This window comes from Microcaecilia unicolor, chromosome 5, assembly GCF_901765095.1.
Source record: "Microcaecilia unicolor chromosome 5, aMicUni1.1, whole genome shotgun sequence".
In the NCBI taxonomy this organism is placed as follows: Eukaryota; Metazoa; Chordata; class Amphibia; order Gymnophiona; family Siphonopidae; genus Microcaecilia; species Microcaecilia unicolor.
Window position 1 is genome coordinate 218,462,984 of NC_044035.1, and position 18,415 is coordinate 218,481,398.

Below are 18,415 nucleotides of genomic sequence, written 5' to 3' on the forward strand. Positions count from 1 at the left end.
CAATGATGGTCAGAGAATAAGCTGTTCTGGAGGGGGGGGGCTCCTCTCTGAGGGTGATCGAAGAGGAGACGCCAACCGCAGAATGCTGTGGACAGGCACACCTCAAAGGGGGTGGTTTGAAGGACTAAGGGATACTAAGGGGGGAATAACTGGAGAGGGAGGGATTTTAAAGAGGGGGGGGGAACGGGAGGGACGGTGGGAGTGGCTCTGCGTCTCCCTAAGAGGAGGCTGGACATGGCGTACTATAAAACACTGGTGACTGATGGAGGTAACAACGGAGGATTGGAGGCTGGGTCGACTCTCCTGATAGTGGAGGAATTGTTAGTTGAGAAATACTGGAATTTGAAAGGGGAAGGATGAACCCGTTGAAATTTATATCCTGGAATGTGGGAAGAGTAAAATCACCAATAAAACATCAAAAAATCTTACAATTATTAAACAGACAAAAAGCAGATATTAGCTTTTTACAAGAAACACACCTTACATCAGTGGAGCATGCTAAATTCAAAAGATGGTGGGTTGGGTCACTGATGGAGGCCCCAGCCCAAAATGGTAAAGCAGGGGTACTGATATTATTCCGTAAAACATTAGATGTACAAGTTAAAGAATGCTGGCAGGCGGCAGATGGGAGATATGTTATAGGTAAAGTGCTAATTAACCAACAACCATTTGTGTTGGCAAACATTTATGCACCCAACGTATATAATCAAACATTCTTCAGGTCGCTGGTCCACGCCCTAGCTCAGCATGAGGGGATTCCGTTGATTCTGGGAGGTGATTTGAACACGGTCAGTGATCCTGGTATGGATTCCTCAAAAGGTCAGAGGGCTGATGAGAGGACATTTCGGAAGGGGATACCAATGCTATGTGAGGCTTTGGACTTGATAAATGTATGGCGTTTGCTTCATCCGAATGAAAAAGATTACACCCATATGTCTAGAGCTCACTCCTCGCAGGCCCGCATAGATTATTGGCTCCTCTCAAGCTCCTTGTTTACGAGAGTTCAGGATGCGGGTATCGGTCCCTATGGGGTTTCAGATCACGCCTATATCTGGTGGACCTTGAGGGACCAATTTGGACAGGGGCAGCAGTTCCAGTGGCAATTCCCAACATATTTGATCCACGATAGAGAGTTTCAGGAGCATCTAGGGAAGCAGTGGCAGGCATATCAGATACATAACGAAGTACATAGAGATGACCCCATACTTTTTTTGGGATACTGCGAAGGCAGTATTAAGGGGGGTAATAGTAGCCTATACGAGTCATAAAAAAAAGATGAGAGATAAAGCCATTGTGCGATTAAATAGACAAGTAGGAGAGGCCAGAAGACAATGGGCAGATAGACCCTCCACGCAAAACAAAATGAACCTTCTAGCTTTGCAGGCTGCTTTAAACACCCAGCTGCATGCTAGGGCGGTTAAGTCGTTGCAGTACTATAAATATAAATTATACCTACATGGGAACAAACAAGGGAGAATGTTAGCTGGTCTGGTTAAAAAGAAAATGGGAAGGCAAAAGGTTCTGCAACTTCAGACAACAGAGGGCCGCATGGTCCGAACAGATGGGGAAATAGCTGCTACTTTCCAAAAATATTATCAGGAGCTTTATACACGCCCATCCTAGGATATTTTAGAGAGTCGGGCCTATCTAGAGGGACAGGTATTACCAAGTTTAAAAGAAGCAGGTTGTAATAAATTGAATCAAGAAATTACAGAAGATGAAGTGATTCAAGTGATACAACAAGGGACGTTAGGAAAGGCTCCAGGCCCCGATTGTGATGAACCCGGAGATTAAAGGGGTTAAAATGGGAGACCAAGAATTTAAGATATCGGCTTTTGCCGATGACTTGTTAGTCCATTTGACTGAACCCAAGGATTCCCTGCACGTGTTGATGGAGAGTTTTGAAGAATTTGGGGATTTCTCTGGGTTTAAGTTGAATTTGGATAAATCTCTGGCATTGCCTACTAACAGCTTGATACGAAGAAGATGGGAAGGTAACTTTCCTTTAAAATGGGCTAATCGCTATTTCCAATATTTAAGAATCAAACTGCCCTATAAAACGGTTTTGATACAGGATCTTAATGTAAGAAGTCTCTTGGATCAGACGAAACAATCCTTAACTAATTGGCACTTGTTGCCAATTACGCTGTATGGACGTATTCAGTTGTTTCATATGATTTTGTTTCCCAGGTGGCTTTATATGTTGCAAACCTTGCCCCTTAGACTACTAAAGAGGGAAGTAGATGAGCTTTATAAAATGGTATCCTATTTTTGCTGGCAGGGGAAAAATACCTCGAACTCCATTTAAATATTTAGTTGGAGGTTGGAGACAAGGAGGACTGGGAATTCTGGATATGCGGAGTTACAATTGGGCCTGCCTCTTGCGGCATCTGGGAGACTGGATGCTAGACACTCAGCAATACACACCTAGAGCACTGGAAAAAATTTTATATGGTAAGTGGAATATTTTATCTTTGGTCCAGTGTCCAAGGACGCGGATCCCAGAGGAACAAAGGTCAGGTCTCCTTCTGAAATCGCTTAGGTCAACATGGAAATAATTGATTCCCTTATTGAAAGGAAATGACCAACAATCAGATTTACTGCTGTTGGTTGGTAATGTAGAGTTTACCCCGGGGATGGAGAATCAGACCTTTAGGCGATGGGCACAAGCTGGGATTAGATATGCTGGAGATCTATTGGATGAGGAACAGAAACTTATTCCATGGGAGACATTATTACAATCCGGGAAGGTAGAGAGGAAAGATATGTTTGCATATAGGCAGGCACAAAATTATATTAAAACAATGCCCATACAAGCAGAGGGATTCCCCCTTAGGCAGAGATTAAAAAATTTTTTTGAACCCGTTCAAGATCGTGGAGTTTTGGTGTCGACTCTGAAAAAAGCATTGGAGGATATACAAAACCCTCCAGAGAAAACGGCATTACAAGACAAGTGGAAGAAGGATTTAGATATCCAGGGGGCAGTGATTAAGCTAAACCAATTAGTGGGTAGGATACCATCGGGATCGGTGAGTGCAGAGTTACAGGATTGCAATTTTCGGATGCTACATAGAGCGTACTTTACACAAGAGCGGCTCTTCAAAGCAGGAGGAATAGAGACCCCAATTTGTAAAAAATGTAAGACAGGAAATAACTCTTTTATACATGCCTTTTGGAATTGTCCTTTGGTTCGGAAATTTTGAGTGGACATAGTGGACTATTTAGGGAGCTTGGGAGGAAGGCACATCGAATTATCCGCAATGGGATTGCTCTTAGACCGATTTGAAGATTTTGGATCACAACCTAGACACTTTAAGAGTTTTCTCCGGAAGGCCGGAATGCTGGGTAAGAGAGTTATCCTGGGGGTATGGACTAGCGACTTGGCTCCCTCCTTTTGGCAGTGGAGAAGTAGATTACATAACTTAATGTTGTTGGAGGCACAATATGCCAGACTCACATTTAGATGAAAACAACAATTTTTATTGGTATGGGACTCCTATATTCAAGCTTTACCCCACCGAGCCAGGAGTTTAGTACTAAATACTTTCTCGTAGTCACGAATAAGACCGTTAGGTATGGAATAAAGGAATAACGGTAAAGGAGGAGGTCAGGAGTCCAGTAAAGAGGGGGGGGGGGGGAAGTGGAGCCACTGGATAGAGGGGTAGTTAAAGGGAAGGGGAGGCTGTTGCTTATAAGTTAAAGGACTTAAGACTAGTTAGTAAGTAGAGGAGGAAGACAATGAAAAGGGATTAACGGTATATTGATGATGGGTTACTGTTGGTGTTATGTAACTGAATTATATATCTCATATGACAGTGTTACTGACTCAAATTGGACCTCAATAGGAAGGGTCTGACTGGAGAACGGGAGGCTATAAGAGACAAGGCCTACGGTTTGGCCTCTGGATTAAATAATTGAAGGAATTCCAGACCATAAGACAGATGGGGATACATTTCAGTCATTCTTTACGATATCAGACCATATGATCGTTGGAGGGGATAAGTACATAAGTTGCATGGGCTGTTACAGTATAAATAAAAACCAGTTGCCCAGAAGAATGGGTGGGGGGGAGGGGTTGTGGGAGTTTGGAGGGGCGGGGGGGAAGAAAATGTTAAAAATGTTGATGATATGAAATCTGTTTTTCATTGTATGGAAGGTTTGGTTCTGTAATATGTTATATTACGAGCATGTTAACAATATTTGAACTATCATCAATAAAATGTTGAACTATAAACAAATCTTTAAGAGGACCAGCCAGAACCTCTCTGAGCTCCCTCAATATCCTGGGGTGGATCCCGTCCGGTCCCATGGCTTTGTCCACCTTTAGAGAATCCTCACGATGCCTCGGTGTCGGGTCCAACAATGGTCGGTCCCGGGGGGCCTGCACAGCAGGAGGCCTCAAGACAGGTGGAGACCCACTCGATGCCTCACTGCTCCCAGTGTGTCGGGGTCTCTAAGCCATCCCTACCTCCACTCCTGACGTCAATGCTTCCCTCGATGCCGACGTCGATTCCGCCAATCTCAATGTCGATGCCGACGTTGAAGGACCGGACCGGGCTCCAAAAAGGTTTTCTCTCTGAGCCTCTCAAACAATTTGTGTCCTTTTTTTCATACGAAGACAGAGGAGACAACTTGCCAGGCTATGGTCGGGCTCAAGGTACTGGATACACCAGGAATGGGTATCTGTGCCTGAGATGGTCCGGCTGCTCCGAGTACGTTTGAAGCCACTGGGAGTCTTCGATGACATGGAAGGGAAGACAGCTCTGGCGAAATAAAAAACACGATTGTGCCAGAAAAAAAGGCACGAAGGGAGAAGAAACTTGACTGAGCAAGGCTAACTTTGGCTGCGACGAAAAAAGAAAGAAAACTCGACGTGGGCCAAAACTAATGTAGGGAAAAATAAAAGGAAGCTTTTTTTTTTTTTAGAAGAAATAAACAGAATAAAGAGAAAAAAGGGTGAAAAATGCCAAAAAAAGGCACTGAAGGCTCGTTCCCGGGTGAAGAAGGAGCACAGAAAAATCTGCTGCTCTTTGTGCGGAAAAAAGAGAACTGAGGAGTGCGGCTGCATGGTGCGTAGGAAAGCACTCCGCGCATGTGCAATCGAACGCAGAGCGCTTGTCTGAAGGCTCTAACAAATTTTTTGCTGTGTATTATGCCAGTTCCCAGGCCGACGCAGATCGTCGACCCACTTGTGAGAATGAACCAGCCTGTTTGTCCTTGGAGAAAAAGAATGTTTTCTCTTTAGTTAAACACAAACAGGAAGCAAGGAGCTCATCCTGCCTATCTCGGCATCCCTAAAAATCTTGGGAGTCCTGGTTGACAGATCTTTGACATTGGAGCAGCATATGAATTCTACAGTCAAGCAAATGTTCTACTCTCTTTGGAGGCTTAAGTGTATCAAGCCTTTCTTCCCTCAAGACATATTCCGCAATCTAGTCCAGTCCCTGGTAATTAGCCGTCTTGATTATTTCAACAGTATCTACGGGGGATGCACAAACCTGCTCCTAAAAAAATTACAAACCGCTCAGAATACAACAGCTCGACTCATCTTCGGCAAATTGAGATTTGAAAGTTCGAAACCACTTTGTGAGCGGCTGCATTGGCTTCCTGTGAAGGGCCGCATCGCGTTCAAGACCTGCGCATTGGTGCACAAAATCATCTATGGAGAAGCCCTTTCCTATATGGACTCTCTCATTAACCTGCCGCCCAGGAATTCCCGACGGTCGGCCCGCTTGCACCTCAATCTCCACTACCCGGCTCCTTGTGGCCTCAAATATAAGACCATCTATGGTTTCTCTTTCCCTTATCTCAGCACTCAATTGTGGAACAGGCTGCCTCGAGAAGTTAAATTCACTCCTGATCACCCGACCTTTAAGAAGCAACTCAAGATGTTCCTATTTGGCAGAGCATATGTCGTGGACCCTTCTGGTGCAACGCCCTTTTAACCCACGGCTCTCTCTGTGATAATTTATCACCTAAAATGTAGCTATCGAATGGAAAGCGTTTCTCTGACGAATAGTCCGGGTGATTGGAGCATTCTCGGGTGACGTCAGACGCTGAGTATATGAACAGATTGTGAAAGCGGAGAGACCGTCCGCCATGTTTTGAACCAGAGTAAAGTGGAGACGGCGAGAAGTTAGAAGCTTGGATTTTTTTCATACACATGAATATTCCCCTGAAGCAGCTATATCGTAGCGAAACAGGGCAACCCTGTCGGGACTTTATTTAAGCGAGGAGTACAGTGGATGCGAGGCTGGGTCCATAAAGCAGGATAATTCTTCAGCCAAGATAAGTACTCCTTCCAAGCCTTTTGAATTTAGATTTGATTATTTAAGTCTCCTTTACAAATGTTTGTATAGCACATGGTTAAGCCAGTGGCAAAGAGTGTTGTGGAGTTTTTTTGAAGACACATGATTGACACAGTTCCCTCATTATACAAAAGGCTTGTCCTTTGACAAAGAGGTGTCGCTGTAATACCTGATGTCTTTTTTTTTTTTCTCTCCACATTTTGTGATTGTTTGAAATTGCATTGCCCAGGGGCAGCCATAGTTGCTTGCTAACAGATTGTATATAAGGTAGAAAGAGATATATAATTTTTGTTGATAATAGATTCTACCTATTCCGTTGGATTAGAGTGATAATTTATCACCTCCCATATCTTCCTTTCCTCCTCAGTTATTTCTTTCTCCCTCTTGTGACCTTGTATTTTATACTATTGTTGCATATTAACTATTGTACGCCACATTGAGCCTGCCCTTGGGTGGGAATACTGTGGGATATAAATGTCATAAATAAATAAATATATTTTTGAAATTTTCTTGTTCTGTGCTCTGATTGGCCCAGGAGCTCATTTTCATTTGAAGTGTACTGGCTTTGTTCAGTCTTAGCCAGGGAGAAAAGAGAGACAGATCTCTTTGCTGAGGCTCGGTGAAGTATACGTCCTGATCTTCTCATTTTCTAGAAATTAAACAAATGTTTAGTTAGTGCTAATTGCTGATTGCACATTTTTTGTTCATTGCTCAATTTTTAAGACAATAAAAAGTTTCAGTTTATTGCCTCTTTGTCTGGACTGATAAAGAATCCTGGTGGTTTGTGTGTTGGGTCTGTGAGTGCTTCCTGGGAACTATGGGACCACTGGGAGTGTGTCCTCCACTATACTAGAAATCACTGGCGACAATTTGGGAGGAGACTCGCCCAGAGGTGGTTGTGACCCAGTCAGTGGGAGAAGGGTGCCAGTGTAGAGTACAGGCAGCAGATGCAGGCGGACCTGAGCTGTGCTGGGGACAGGCCCTCTAAGCAGTTGCGGGGTAACCCCAGGAGGGTGGCTAGGCATTTCGTGACATTACCATAGGAGCGGGATGTGGTAGAGACTTGCAGCATCCTACAGTGCATCCTTATTCTTTTTAATGCTGGCATCAAAGCAAACAGGAAGAAGATATGAAGAGAAGTTTCAGAAGAAAGGAAAACCCTGGAGGGATGACAAGAGGCATACCACAGGAGAGGAGGTGGGTATGGGCAATACCATGCCAAACTTCAATACAACACCCCTCCCCTATTATTAAAATTGGGGATAGAAGTTAGCCAAATAGAAAGGTCAGGGTCATGGGTCTGAAATCAGGGATGTCTGGTAATTTTACTGGGAACTATAGACCAGTTAGTTTGACCTTGGTGGTGAGTAAATTAATGCTGCTAACAAAGATGATAGTGCATTTGTTTAGTATCTCAAATATGTTGTGGTAATCTCAGTTTAAAAAAAAAATTAATAATCAGGTTAATCTCTGGCAGAAATAACAATGAGTCAATCAGAATTCCTAAACTTCAAATGTCTAATTGTCAGGTTCTCAGGCTCAGAGCCCGCGGGGCCGGGCTCTGGAGCAAATGTGAGCCTTTGGGCTGCTGATGAGGCGCAACAGCAGCAGGCAAAACCCACCAACCAACACTGGGCAAGCACACTGGCATCGGCAAGGACTGCAGGCACCACCCAGCGAGCCGGAACACAAGGACTGGAATCCCCTGGACTGGAGGACACAGGACTGGAACACTGGACTGGCACACACCGGACTGGAATACACACTGGACTGGAGCACACCGGACTGGAACACACTGGACTGGTCCGTACAGCTTCACCTGCGCTTAGCCACTGCCCCCCCCAAGGGTTGAGCCCTTGGGTTTGAGTGGCCGGCAGGACTTACCGGAAACCGGATGACACAGGGACCAGGACTGGAAACAGAAGTACTCCTAAATCCTAAACTGACCTAATTGCTCCCAAGCCCTAAACCAACAGAAGTGTTCCTAACAGTAACCTAACACAAGGACTTCCTAAGTCCTATACTAACAGGAGTGCCCCTAGGCACTGACCTAACAGGAGTGCTTCTCACAGCACCAAAAGGAAAAGCAGGGGAGTTACAAGGGAAGGCAGGGAAGCTAAACACAAAGCTAATAAAGGTGCTTCCAAAACACCAAGCTACAGCAGCTCTACAACTCTAAACTATCTAAGGTGCCCCCACGCACCAAACAACCAGAAGAGCTCCTAGCACTAAAAGGGAAGACAGGGGAGCCACAAGGGAAAAACAGGGAAGCTAAACACGTAAGCCAAAAGTGCTTCCAAAGCACCAAACACAAACAGCAAAGACTGCACTGCTCCCAACAGCACAAACACCAGAAGTACTTCTAACAGCCAAATCTGCAGTGTTCCTAACAACACCAAACCCTGAAGTACTTCTATCAGCAACAGAACTTCCAAAGCCCTACACACAGCAATGCTACCAAAGCACCAAGAGGGAAATGCAGGGGAACCACAAGGGAAAAGGAGGAATGCTAAACACACAGTCACCAGTGCACATTGCACTAACACTAACCTGGACTTTTAGCAAAAGCAAGCAGGGAAACTAGACCCAAAGTCAGAAGTGCACACTGCACCACCCTACCTAAAGCAAACGTTGCAAAGGCCCTGAAGGGAAGAACACCACTTCCTTATCAAGGCCCTCCCAGATGATGTCACACTCCCTAGAGCCAGGCAGACAGCACACTGAAACCCCGAGAGGCCCAACCCACACCAATGCAGCACCGTGAAGCTCTTGAAGCCAGTACACCCAAAGAGAGGTAGAGCTAACTCAGTCCACACACACAGCTGTAGTAAAGTGAAACAATTAGAGTCATGCTGCTAGAAGCTGCCAGCATAGCGAGAGAGAGCTAGCTCAGAAAGGACAGACAAAAGAAACAGAAGCCGGGGGAAGTGACGTCACGCTCCGCAATGGCAGCTTGAAAGCGGAGCTCCCGATAGCCAGCTTAAAAAGGAGATAAAATATTGCTGTCTGAGCCTTCGGGTGGATTCTAAGAGCACCAGAAGCGAGACGAAAGATCGCGGACCTAACGATGTCGAACTCCAAGCTTAAAACGACGAATTTAAACGCCTTTGCATTTCAACAGCGAGAACAGGCGCCAGAAACACAGGCCGCGGAAAAGGGCGCGAACGTGAGCGCCATGAGGCCAGGCGCATCAGCGGACCCTAAAGACAACGGGGAAGAAGGAGATGGAGATATGCAGCCGGATAAATGGGACCAGCTGCGAACATGGTTCCAGGATATAAAATCAGAGATGAAAGAAATGCGCAGAGAATTTGCACAGTTGGGGGCAGACCTGCGGGGAGAGATAAAAGAGCTGGGAAACAGAGTCAATGAGACTGAGGCTGGCCTAGAAGAACAAGCGGACTCTATAAAGACGGTTGAGAGGCAACTGCTGGAACAGCAATCAGAGGTACGGTTTCTCACTGACAAGGTGGAAGACCTCGAGAACAGGAGCAGACGGGCAAACATCAGGATAAGAGGCCTCCCCGAGTTACCGGAGTATAATAACAGTGAGCAAGTGGTGCAGGCAATGGCAGCCCATCTTCTGTCCACGCCGGAGCAGGTTGTGGCCCCCGAAACCATCCGAATAGAGCGGGCACACCGGGCGTTGGGCTCACGTAAAGCTAATGTGCCCAAGGATATTGTGGCATGTTTCACAGAATTTAAGACTAAAGAAGAGGTCATGCATAAGGCGAGGGCGAGCGGGCCCATTATCTGGGAAACATACCCTATAGAATTATTTCACGACATATCAGCTACAACGCTCAAACGCAGGAGAGCATTGCGCCCGCTGACAGAACATCTGCGAGCAGATGGCATTAAATACAAATGGCAGCACCCGTTTGCCCTAGTATTCTACCGAGAAGGCAAACAGCGAAGAGTAATATCAATCGATGAGGCTCAAGATTATATGGACCCGGAATCGTCGGCGGAAACAGGACGATCACAGTCAATAAAAGACCCATCAAAGAGCTACAAATCCAAATGGCAGCGGGTCTCTCAGGGGCGTGGACGCCTGAGACGGCAAGTATCGGGGCATACAACTATAGAGGAAAAGCCCAACTGATTTAGAGTTTTCCTATGGATTACAAAGACTGCAACTTTTCCTGGTTGGATATATAACGGCAATGATACGAAGATTATCTCCAGTTCGAGGGCCAGACATATTTAGCAAACTGGCGAAGATATCGGGACATTGAGTCACAACTCCAAAGACATGTCCCTTCGGGTGAGAGGGACTTGTTGGTTATGGTTTCAGGTTGGGTGGGGAGGGGGGAAGGGGATAGGGGGGAGGGAGGGGGAGACTAAGTGGTGGTTGTATCACAAGATGTATGATTAGAAATGGCAGATAAAATGATCACGTGTGTAACTATGAATGTGAGGGGGCTTAATTCACCTATGAAGCGCAAGTTAATGTTTAAAGAGATGCAGCGCCTAAAAGCGGATGTAGTTCTCTTGCAAGAGACACATCTTAAAAAAGGCTATGAGAAGTTAGTATACCACAAGCGATACCCTATAATGTGTTTCTCGTCATGTGCAGCTACCCCAAAAAAGAGAGGAGTGATGATAGCGTTAGCTGGGACACATCCGTGGCAGGTGCTAAAGAATATAACTGATAAAGAGGGTAGGTTTCTATTGATGGTGGTCTCCCTATACAATATCCAATACACTATACTTAACGTATATGCCCCAAATCAGGGACAAGGCCCACATATAGAACAGATAGAACAGGTATTACAGCGCCACCAACAGGGTATATTGCTGGTAGGGGGAGACTTCAATGTGACTATACACCCGCCACTAGACAACTCCACGGGCCAAGCTCCATATGCTAAAGCTGATAGGAAATTGTTAAAAGGATTTATGGCCCGATGGGGATTGATAGACCTGTGGAGGGCGAATCAGGGGTCTAAGAAAGATTACACATACTATTCCTCCAAATATCACTCCTATTCTAGAATAGACTGTTGGCTAGGTGAGGGGGCCCTAGCAAATAAGGTACAGAAGCTAGCTATTGAACCACGAACATGGTCTGACCACTCTCCAGTGATACTAGTAATTCGAGCTGGCTCCAAATTTATAGGCCCCAGATATTGGAGACTGGATGAGGCTATCCTAAATGACATGAAAAATGTCCCAGTGATAGAAAAATATATTGTAGAATATCTAGAATACAATGACACGGGAGAAATCCAACCGGCTAGTCTGTGGGAGGGATTGAAGGTTGTGATTCGTGGGCACTTGATCGCCTTACGGGCCCACATTATTAAAACCCGCACAGAACAGGAGAATAACCTTAGGGAGGAACTGCGGAGAATAGAACAGGAGCATAAAGAGAAGCCAGCGGACACTAAAGGATGGGAGAAACTACATCAGTTGAGACTAAAGCTTAATGAACTTCAATTAGCAGACTTAGCCGCACAATTACAAAAGGTGCAGCAGGAGCACTTTGAATTTGGAGACAAAGCGGGTAGGCTGCTGGCTAATAAGCTTAAAAAGCAGGCCCAGCGTAATTACATTGGGGGCATTCAGAATCAAACGGGAGAATATGTCACTCAGACAGAGCAAATTCAGGACACTTTTCTAGATTATTATAAGACACTGTATGAGGCAGAACAGACATCAGAAACAGCAGTAATTGAACAATATTTACAGGAGGTGGATATTCCCCAAATAGGAAGCAGAGAGTCTGAATCTTTATCTGCCCCCATAACGCTCGAAGATGTCAACTGGGCGATAGCGGACCTTGCGAATGGCAAGGCCCCAGGCCCTGATGGATTTCCCACAAAATTTTACAAATTGTTTGCGAAGCACCTGGCTCCGGTGCTGTTACAACTATTTAATACGCTGGAAGGTGCCCAGGAACTCCCTCCTTCGTGGAGATTAGCAGGGGTGACTTTAATAGCAAAACCAGGGAAAGATCCCCAGCTCTGTAGCTCCTATAGGCCGATTTCACTCCTTAATGTGGATTATAAAATCTTTACAAAAATATTAGCCCGTAGGTTACAAGAACAAATGCCGCACATAATACATGCAGATCAGGCGGGATTTATAGCTGGACGTCAAACATTCGATAATATTAGATGTCTAATGCATGTCCTCCAACAAGTAAGGGATGATCAGACGCCAGCAGTTTTGCTTTCAATTGATGCTGAGAAAGCGTTTGATCGCGTGGACTGGACATTTTTATTTGCGGTATTACGGCGAGTAGGTATTACAGGGAGATACTTAGTCTGGCTCCAACTCCTATACAAAGGCCCTTTAGCCACATTAAAAATTAACGGAGCATATACTAAAACGTTTAACCTAGGGCGAGGGACTCGACAGGGATGTGCGGTATCTCCACTCCTTTTTGCCTTATATATAGAGCCATTGGCATGTCTGGTGAGGAAAGATAAGGAGGTTAGAGGGATAGTGAGAGGATGGAGAGAACATAAACTTATGCTTTTTGCCGATGATATTTTATTGACATTAGCACAACCTGAAATTTCAGTAAAGAGGGTAATAGAACATATGACACACTATGGACAGTTATCCGGCTTTAAACCAAATCTAGCTAAATCTGTATTTCTTAACCTTACAGTAGCAACAGGAGATCTGCCGGGTCTTCGTGCAGCTTTCCCATTTGTTTGGGCGCAAAAATCCATTAGGTATTTAGGCATACAGATCACACCAAAGGTGGAGGACCTTTTTCTTGCTAACTTCCCTGGTAAAACAGAGGAGTTATTTAAAGAACTTGATGGTTGGGAGGGCCTTAATATTACTTGGAAGGGCCGTATACACGCTGTTAAGATGATGCTGCTTCCCAAATTACTATATCTCTTTCTGGCACTACCTCTCCCAATTCCGGCCTCCTTTTTTGATAAGCTGAATCGCAAAATATTTGTGTATATCTGGAGGAAACGTCCACCGAGGGTGCGACGAGCGATGATGTGTCAACCCTATGAGCGAGGAGGCATGGGAGTTCCCAATTTTTTTCTTTATTATCAAGCAGCCCAACTAAGAGTGTTGGCGGAGTGGGCCCCCGGGGCCTCAAAGAAATGGTTGCATTGGGAGAGGGCATGGCTACATAGGCGTGAGATTGAAGATATTCTATGGATACCAGGGGGAGAACTAGCGCATATCATAAAACAGACGCCTCTGGCACTGAAACACCCACTTATGACATGGTATCAGATTAGGAAACAAATGTTCCCGGAGAGAAACTATTATAGACAAACAGCGATCAGATGGGCGAAGGGATTCCCAATGGGAGGGTCAGAAAAGATATTCGATACATGGGCTAAAGCGGGATTGCGTACATTGGGACAGGTTTGGAAGGAGGGAGAGTGGGTTAGTTTTGCAAATCTGCAAGAGGAATATGGGCTAGAGGAAAGGGACCTGGCCTACTACTGCAGCCTTCGGAACTTTGTTAAGAGGCGAGCACAAGAAGAATTAGAGCTAGCTGAAACAGCCCTGGAATCAGCAATAGGCAGGGGGGGCGGAAAGGGTAGTATCACTCGTATCTATCTAGCCCTATTGAGCCGTACAGATCCTCAGGTATTTTACCATGCGAGATGGGATAAGGCGCTGCAATACTCTTATCCTAAGGAGGTATGGGTGAGGAATTATAAATATTTGCTCAGATCTTCTTTAGCACAATCAGTAAATGAAAATGGGTTCAAAATGTTGTATTGGTGGTACTACACCCCTGTTAAACTGCAAAAAATATATCCGGGACTGACGGGACAATGCTGGCGGGAGTGTGGTCAAAGGGGCACATTCCTTCATATATGGTGGGAATGCCCGAAAGCAAAAGTATACTGGGCGAAAGTGGTGGATTTGGTCAGTAAAGTAATCCAAAAGCCCTATCCAAATAGGGCAGAACAATGTCTACTCCACTTCCGGCCGGTATCAATCCCTAGCTGGCAACACAGACTAGCAACCCAATACTTTGCAGCGGCCAAAATTGCATTAGCCAGGGCGTGGAAGCAAGTGGAAATGCCTACATTGCAGACGGTGACGCAAAAAGTGGATTTCCTCTACCAAATGTCAAAGCTAACGGCATTACGAAGAGGGACTATGATGACCTTCACGAAAATATGGACGCTATATGAACAATTACAGGAGCAAGATCAAACACCACGAGTCTAGGGGGAGGGAATATACAAGGTGGGGAAATAGGGGGGATTAACTATGTAATAGCTTTATGATACTGTTTAAATGTCAATGTATCTTGAATGGTTAACAATAAAAAATTACTAATAAAAAAAAAAAAAAAAAAAAAAAGAAACAGAAGCCAGCTAAGAAGCTGACCCCCAGGAAAAAGGTAAGTTTGAGAGGGGTTCTGACCACGATCATAACACTAATTGTAACTGTATTTCCTTGTCTCCAATAATAGGATCCTTTTTAGGGATAGGATGTAGAGAGCTGCACGGCTTCCGTCCCCGCGGGAATCCCGCGGAACAGGGACGGAGGCAGTTCCTGCGGGGTTCTCACGGGGATGGAAGCTGTTCTGCGGGGTTCCCGTGGGGACGGAGTCAGTTCCTGCGGGGTTCCCGCGGGGATGGAACCAGTTCTGTGGGCTTCCCGTGGAATTGTAAGCTCCACCTGCACCAGCCTCTCATCTACCGAATACCAATTTCTTTGAGTGCTGTCTCCTCCTCCTCCTCCTCTTCCTCCTTGCTTTAACAGCATAAATGTGAAAAGTCTTCCATTAAGGAGGTGGTAGAGTCACAAATGATGACGGAATTCAAAAAGGCATGGGATGAACACAAAGGATCTCTAATTAGAAAATGGAAGTTATAAAAAACCTAACCTTAAATGGCTGCATGTGTGTGGATGTGTCAAGTGACGCTTAGATGGCGACTCTGGCTGTGATGAACTAGGGCTGATACCTGGCAGACTTGTATGGTCTGTGTCTCATACATGGCAATCTGGTGTAGGATGGGCTGGAAAGGGCTTAGACAGTAACTTCAGTGGCTGGAACATGAGGACAGTGCTGGACAGACTTTTATGGTCTGTGTCCCACAAATGAGAACATGAATAGGCTGGAGTGGGCTTCGATGGCAACTCCAGCAGTTGGAACATAAGGATGGGGCCAGATAGACTTCTGTGGTCTTTGTTCCAGAAACACGAAAGAAAGACCATAATCAAGTATATAATATCACACTTGTTGATTTAATGATGAATTGATCATGAGTGTGACTATTGGGCAGAGTGGATGGACCGTTCAGGTCTATTTACTGTCACTTACTATGTTACTATTAATCCTCTTTGCTCCCAGGCTGGTGCACAGACCTCAGCTCTGACACAGGCACGAGAATCAGATGTCACCTGACCTACTGGCGCGTGCATGTGGCGACCTCTCAGCACACACTGCCAGTGAATCAGAGACAAATCTTACATGTGCGCACCAGAGTGTTCCAAGTTCCAACTTCCATTCCTTCCTTGCCTACAGTGCTGTGGCTCAAATCCAGAGAGAGACTGAGGGAGCTGACTGGAATTTTCTTTTATGTACCATTAAATTCTTATGGGGATGGGTGGGCATGGGTTACATTCTTACGGGGATGGGTGGGGATGGGTTAAATTCTTGCGGGGACGGGTGGGGATGGGTTGGGATGGTTTAAATTTTTGCGGGGATGGGTGGGGACGGGTAAGATTCCAGTGGGGATGGGTGGGGACGGGTAAGATTCCAGCGGGGACGGGCGGGGATGGGTAAGATTTCTGTCCCCGTGCAACTCTCTAATAGGATGCCCCTTCCGCCCTACCCACAAAATCAGTCTTATTTGTGTTCAATTTAAGAAAGTATGTCCTCATCCACTGTGCCATCTTATCTAAACAGGTTGCAAGAATTCATATGCATCTTCCAAGGAATACTGAATAGGAAAAAATTATGTGAATGCCATCTGCCTATATGAAGAGCCCGATACTCAGCCAGTAGCAATCAGCATTTTGCTGACTGCTGCCAGCATTGCACCTAGAAATTCAAAGGCAGGTCATGTTCAGGTTCTGGCACTGATTTCTGGGTATAGGGAGCCAGCTAAAACATAGCTGGTTAAGTGTGATACTTGGCACATAACCAGCTATGAAGAACCACATAAAGATAGGATTGTGTTTTATGTGGTCATATTTATGCAGTTATCTTGACTGGTTAAGTGCTGACTCTGCCCCTGGAATGCCCCCAAAATAGCCAGTTTCAGCTTAAGGGCTAACTGGGCATTTTCAGTGGCACTATCCAGTTCAGTGCCGCTGAAAATGCCCAGTTAGCTCTGGACAGGTGATTTAAATGGCCAGGAGCCTCTCCTGGCCATTTAAATCATTTTGAATATGTAGACCAAAATATTTTAACCCCAATTTCTGCAACATTTCCTGGAATCTAATAAATTACAGAGTGTGAGTCAAATGTGATTTGTCTTGTCAGACAAATATGATTAACTTCTTTTACTGGATTACCAGAGAGTTAGTTTATTTACTTATTTTTTATTTATTTATTGCATTTGTAGCCCACATTTTCCCACCTCTTTGCAGGCTCAATGTGGAAATACATTGTAAAATAGGTATTTAGTGTTACAGAAGAATCTTGGGCAACATGACAATGAAAAGAAGAAGAGAAAAACCTGATAGTAATATTGCAGGCAGGTGTCGTTCACATTTGTTGATCTTTGTGGTACGCCTTATCAAAGAGATGAGTTTTCAGTAGTTTGCGGTAGTTGGTTAAATCGTGAATCATCCTTAAGTTGCGCAGTAGTGCATTCCAGTACTGTGTGCTCAGGTAGGTAAAGTTTGACGCATGCGTTAGTTTGTATTTCAGACCTTTGCAGTTAGGGAAGTGTAGATTAAGGAATGTGCGGGATGATCTTTTCTTTTGGCATTCCTGGATGGTAAGTTGATCAGGTCTGACATTTAGGCTGGTGCATCTCCGTGAATGATTTTGTGAACTAGGGAGCATATTTTGAACGTGATGCATTCTTTAAGTGGGAGTCAGTGTAGTTTTTCTCGTAGGAGTTTAGCATTCTCATATTTTGTTTTACCGAATGAGTCCAGCTGCAGTGTTCTGGGCTGTCTGAAGTTTCTTGATTATTTGCTCTTTACAGCCGGCATAGAGTGCATTGCAGTAGTCTAGATGACTGAGCACCATTGATTGTACCAGGTTATGTCAAGCACTAGATGTGGTGTATTTAGATTTCAGCAAGGTCTGATACTGTTTCACATAGACAACTCAAACAAACAGGATGCCCGTGGTATGGTTCATAAAATGACTGTTTTAGAAACTGAGTAGGAGGCAACAGAGGGGAGTGGTAAATTGAGTCTACTCTGAGGATAGAGGAGTTACTAGAGGTGTTCACTCTAAGTCGGCATTCTTCACTGCAAGGCCTGGGGACAAGGCCAAATGCTAAGATGCCCATTATATTCCTATGGGCATCTTAGCGATTAGTGCATGTGAAGTTTTAACATGTGCTAAAATCAGTAGTGTGCCTTTGTAGAAGATCCCCTTAGTGTGGCCCCTGATTCTTTCCCCAATAAACCACTCCCCCCACCTTTTTCTCACACTTGCTGTTGGCATTCCTCCATAGCCGTTGTTCTGTTTAACATCTGTAACACGCAGCTCTATTCTCACAAGGCTGAAAGAGCACCATGTAGTTCAAATTTACTGTGAGCTATGGGCTGCTAGAAGAAAACAGAATAGCTGTTCAAAAGATGGCACCACAAACAAGCCTCCAGAGAAAGTATAGGGGGTCTTAAAAAACTGGAAAGGGATGGACAGCCAGCTTGAAGGGAATAGGGTAGAAACAGGATGGTGGTGGTTGACAGGGTATCTGCACCTTGTCCAGTGATGGTTTGGCTCTCTTGCCAAGTATTTTTTTGATAAACTGACCCATGCCTGAAAAATAGTGAATATCTCTGCTCTAAGCTGTATATATACATATACACACAGAACGTGAACACTACATAACAACAAAACATACCATGCACAAGAAAATGTAATACTGTAACAAATTTTAATTAGGTGTTATAAAGCAGAACAGAAAAAAACAAACTATTCATATCTGTCTGATCTTAGCAGTTAAGATTTGCTAATAATTTAA

General features: G+C 44.9%; 1 protein-coding gene across 3 annotated transcripts in view; it reads right to left on the minus strand.

Moving 5' to 3' along the window:
- Positions 1 to 18,415, minus strand: part of RSPH1 (radial spoke head component 1) — a 246,673-nt gene that overhangs the window by 92,238 nt on the left and 136,020 nt on the right. The window lies entirely within an intron of this gene.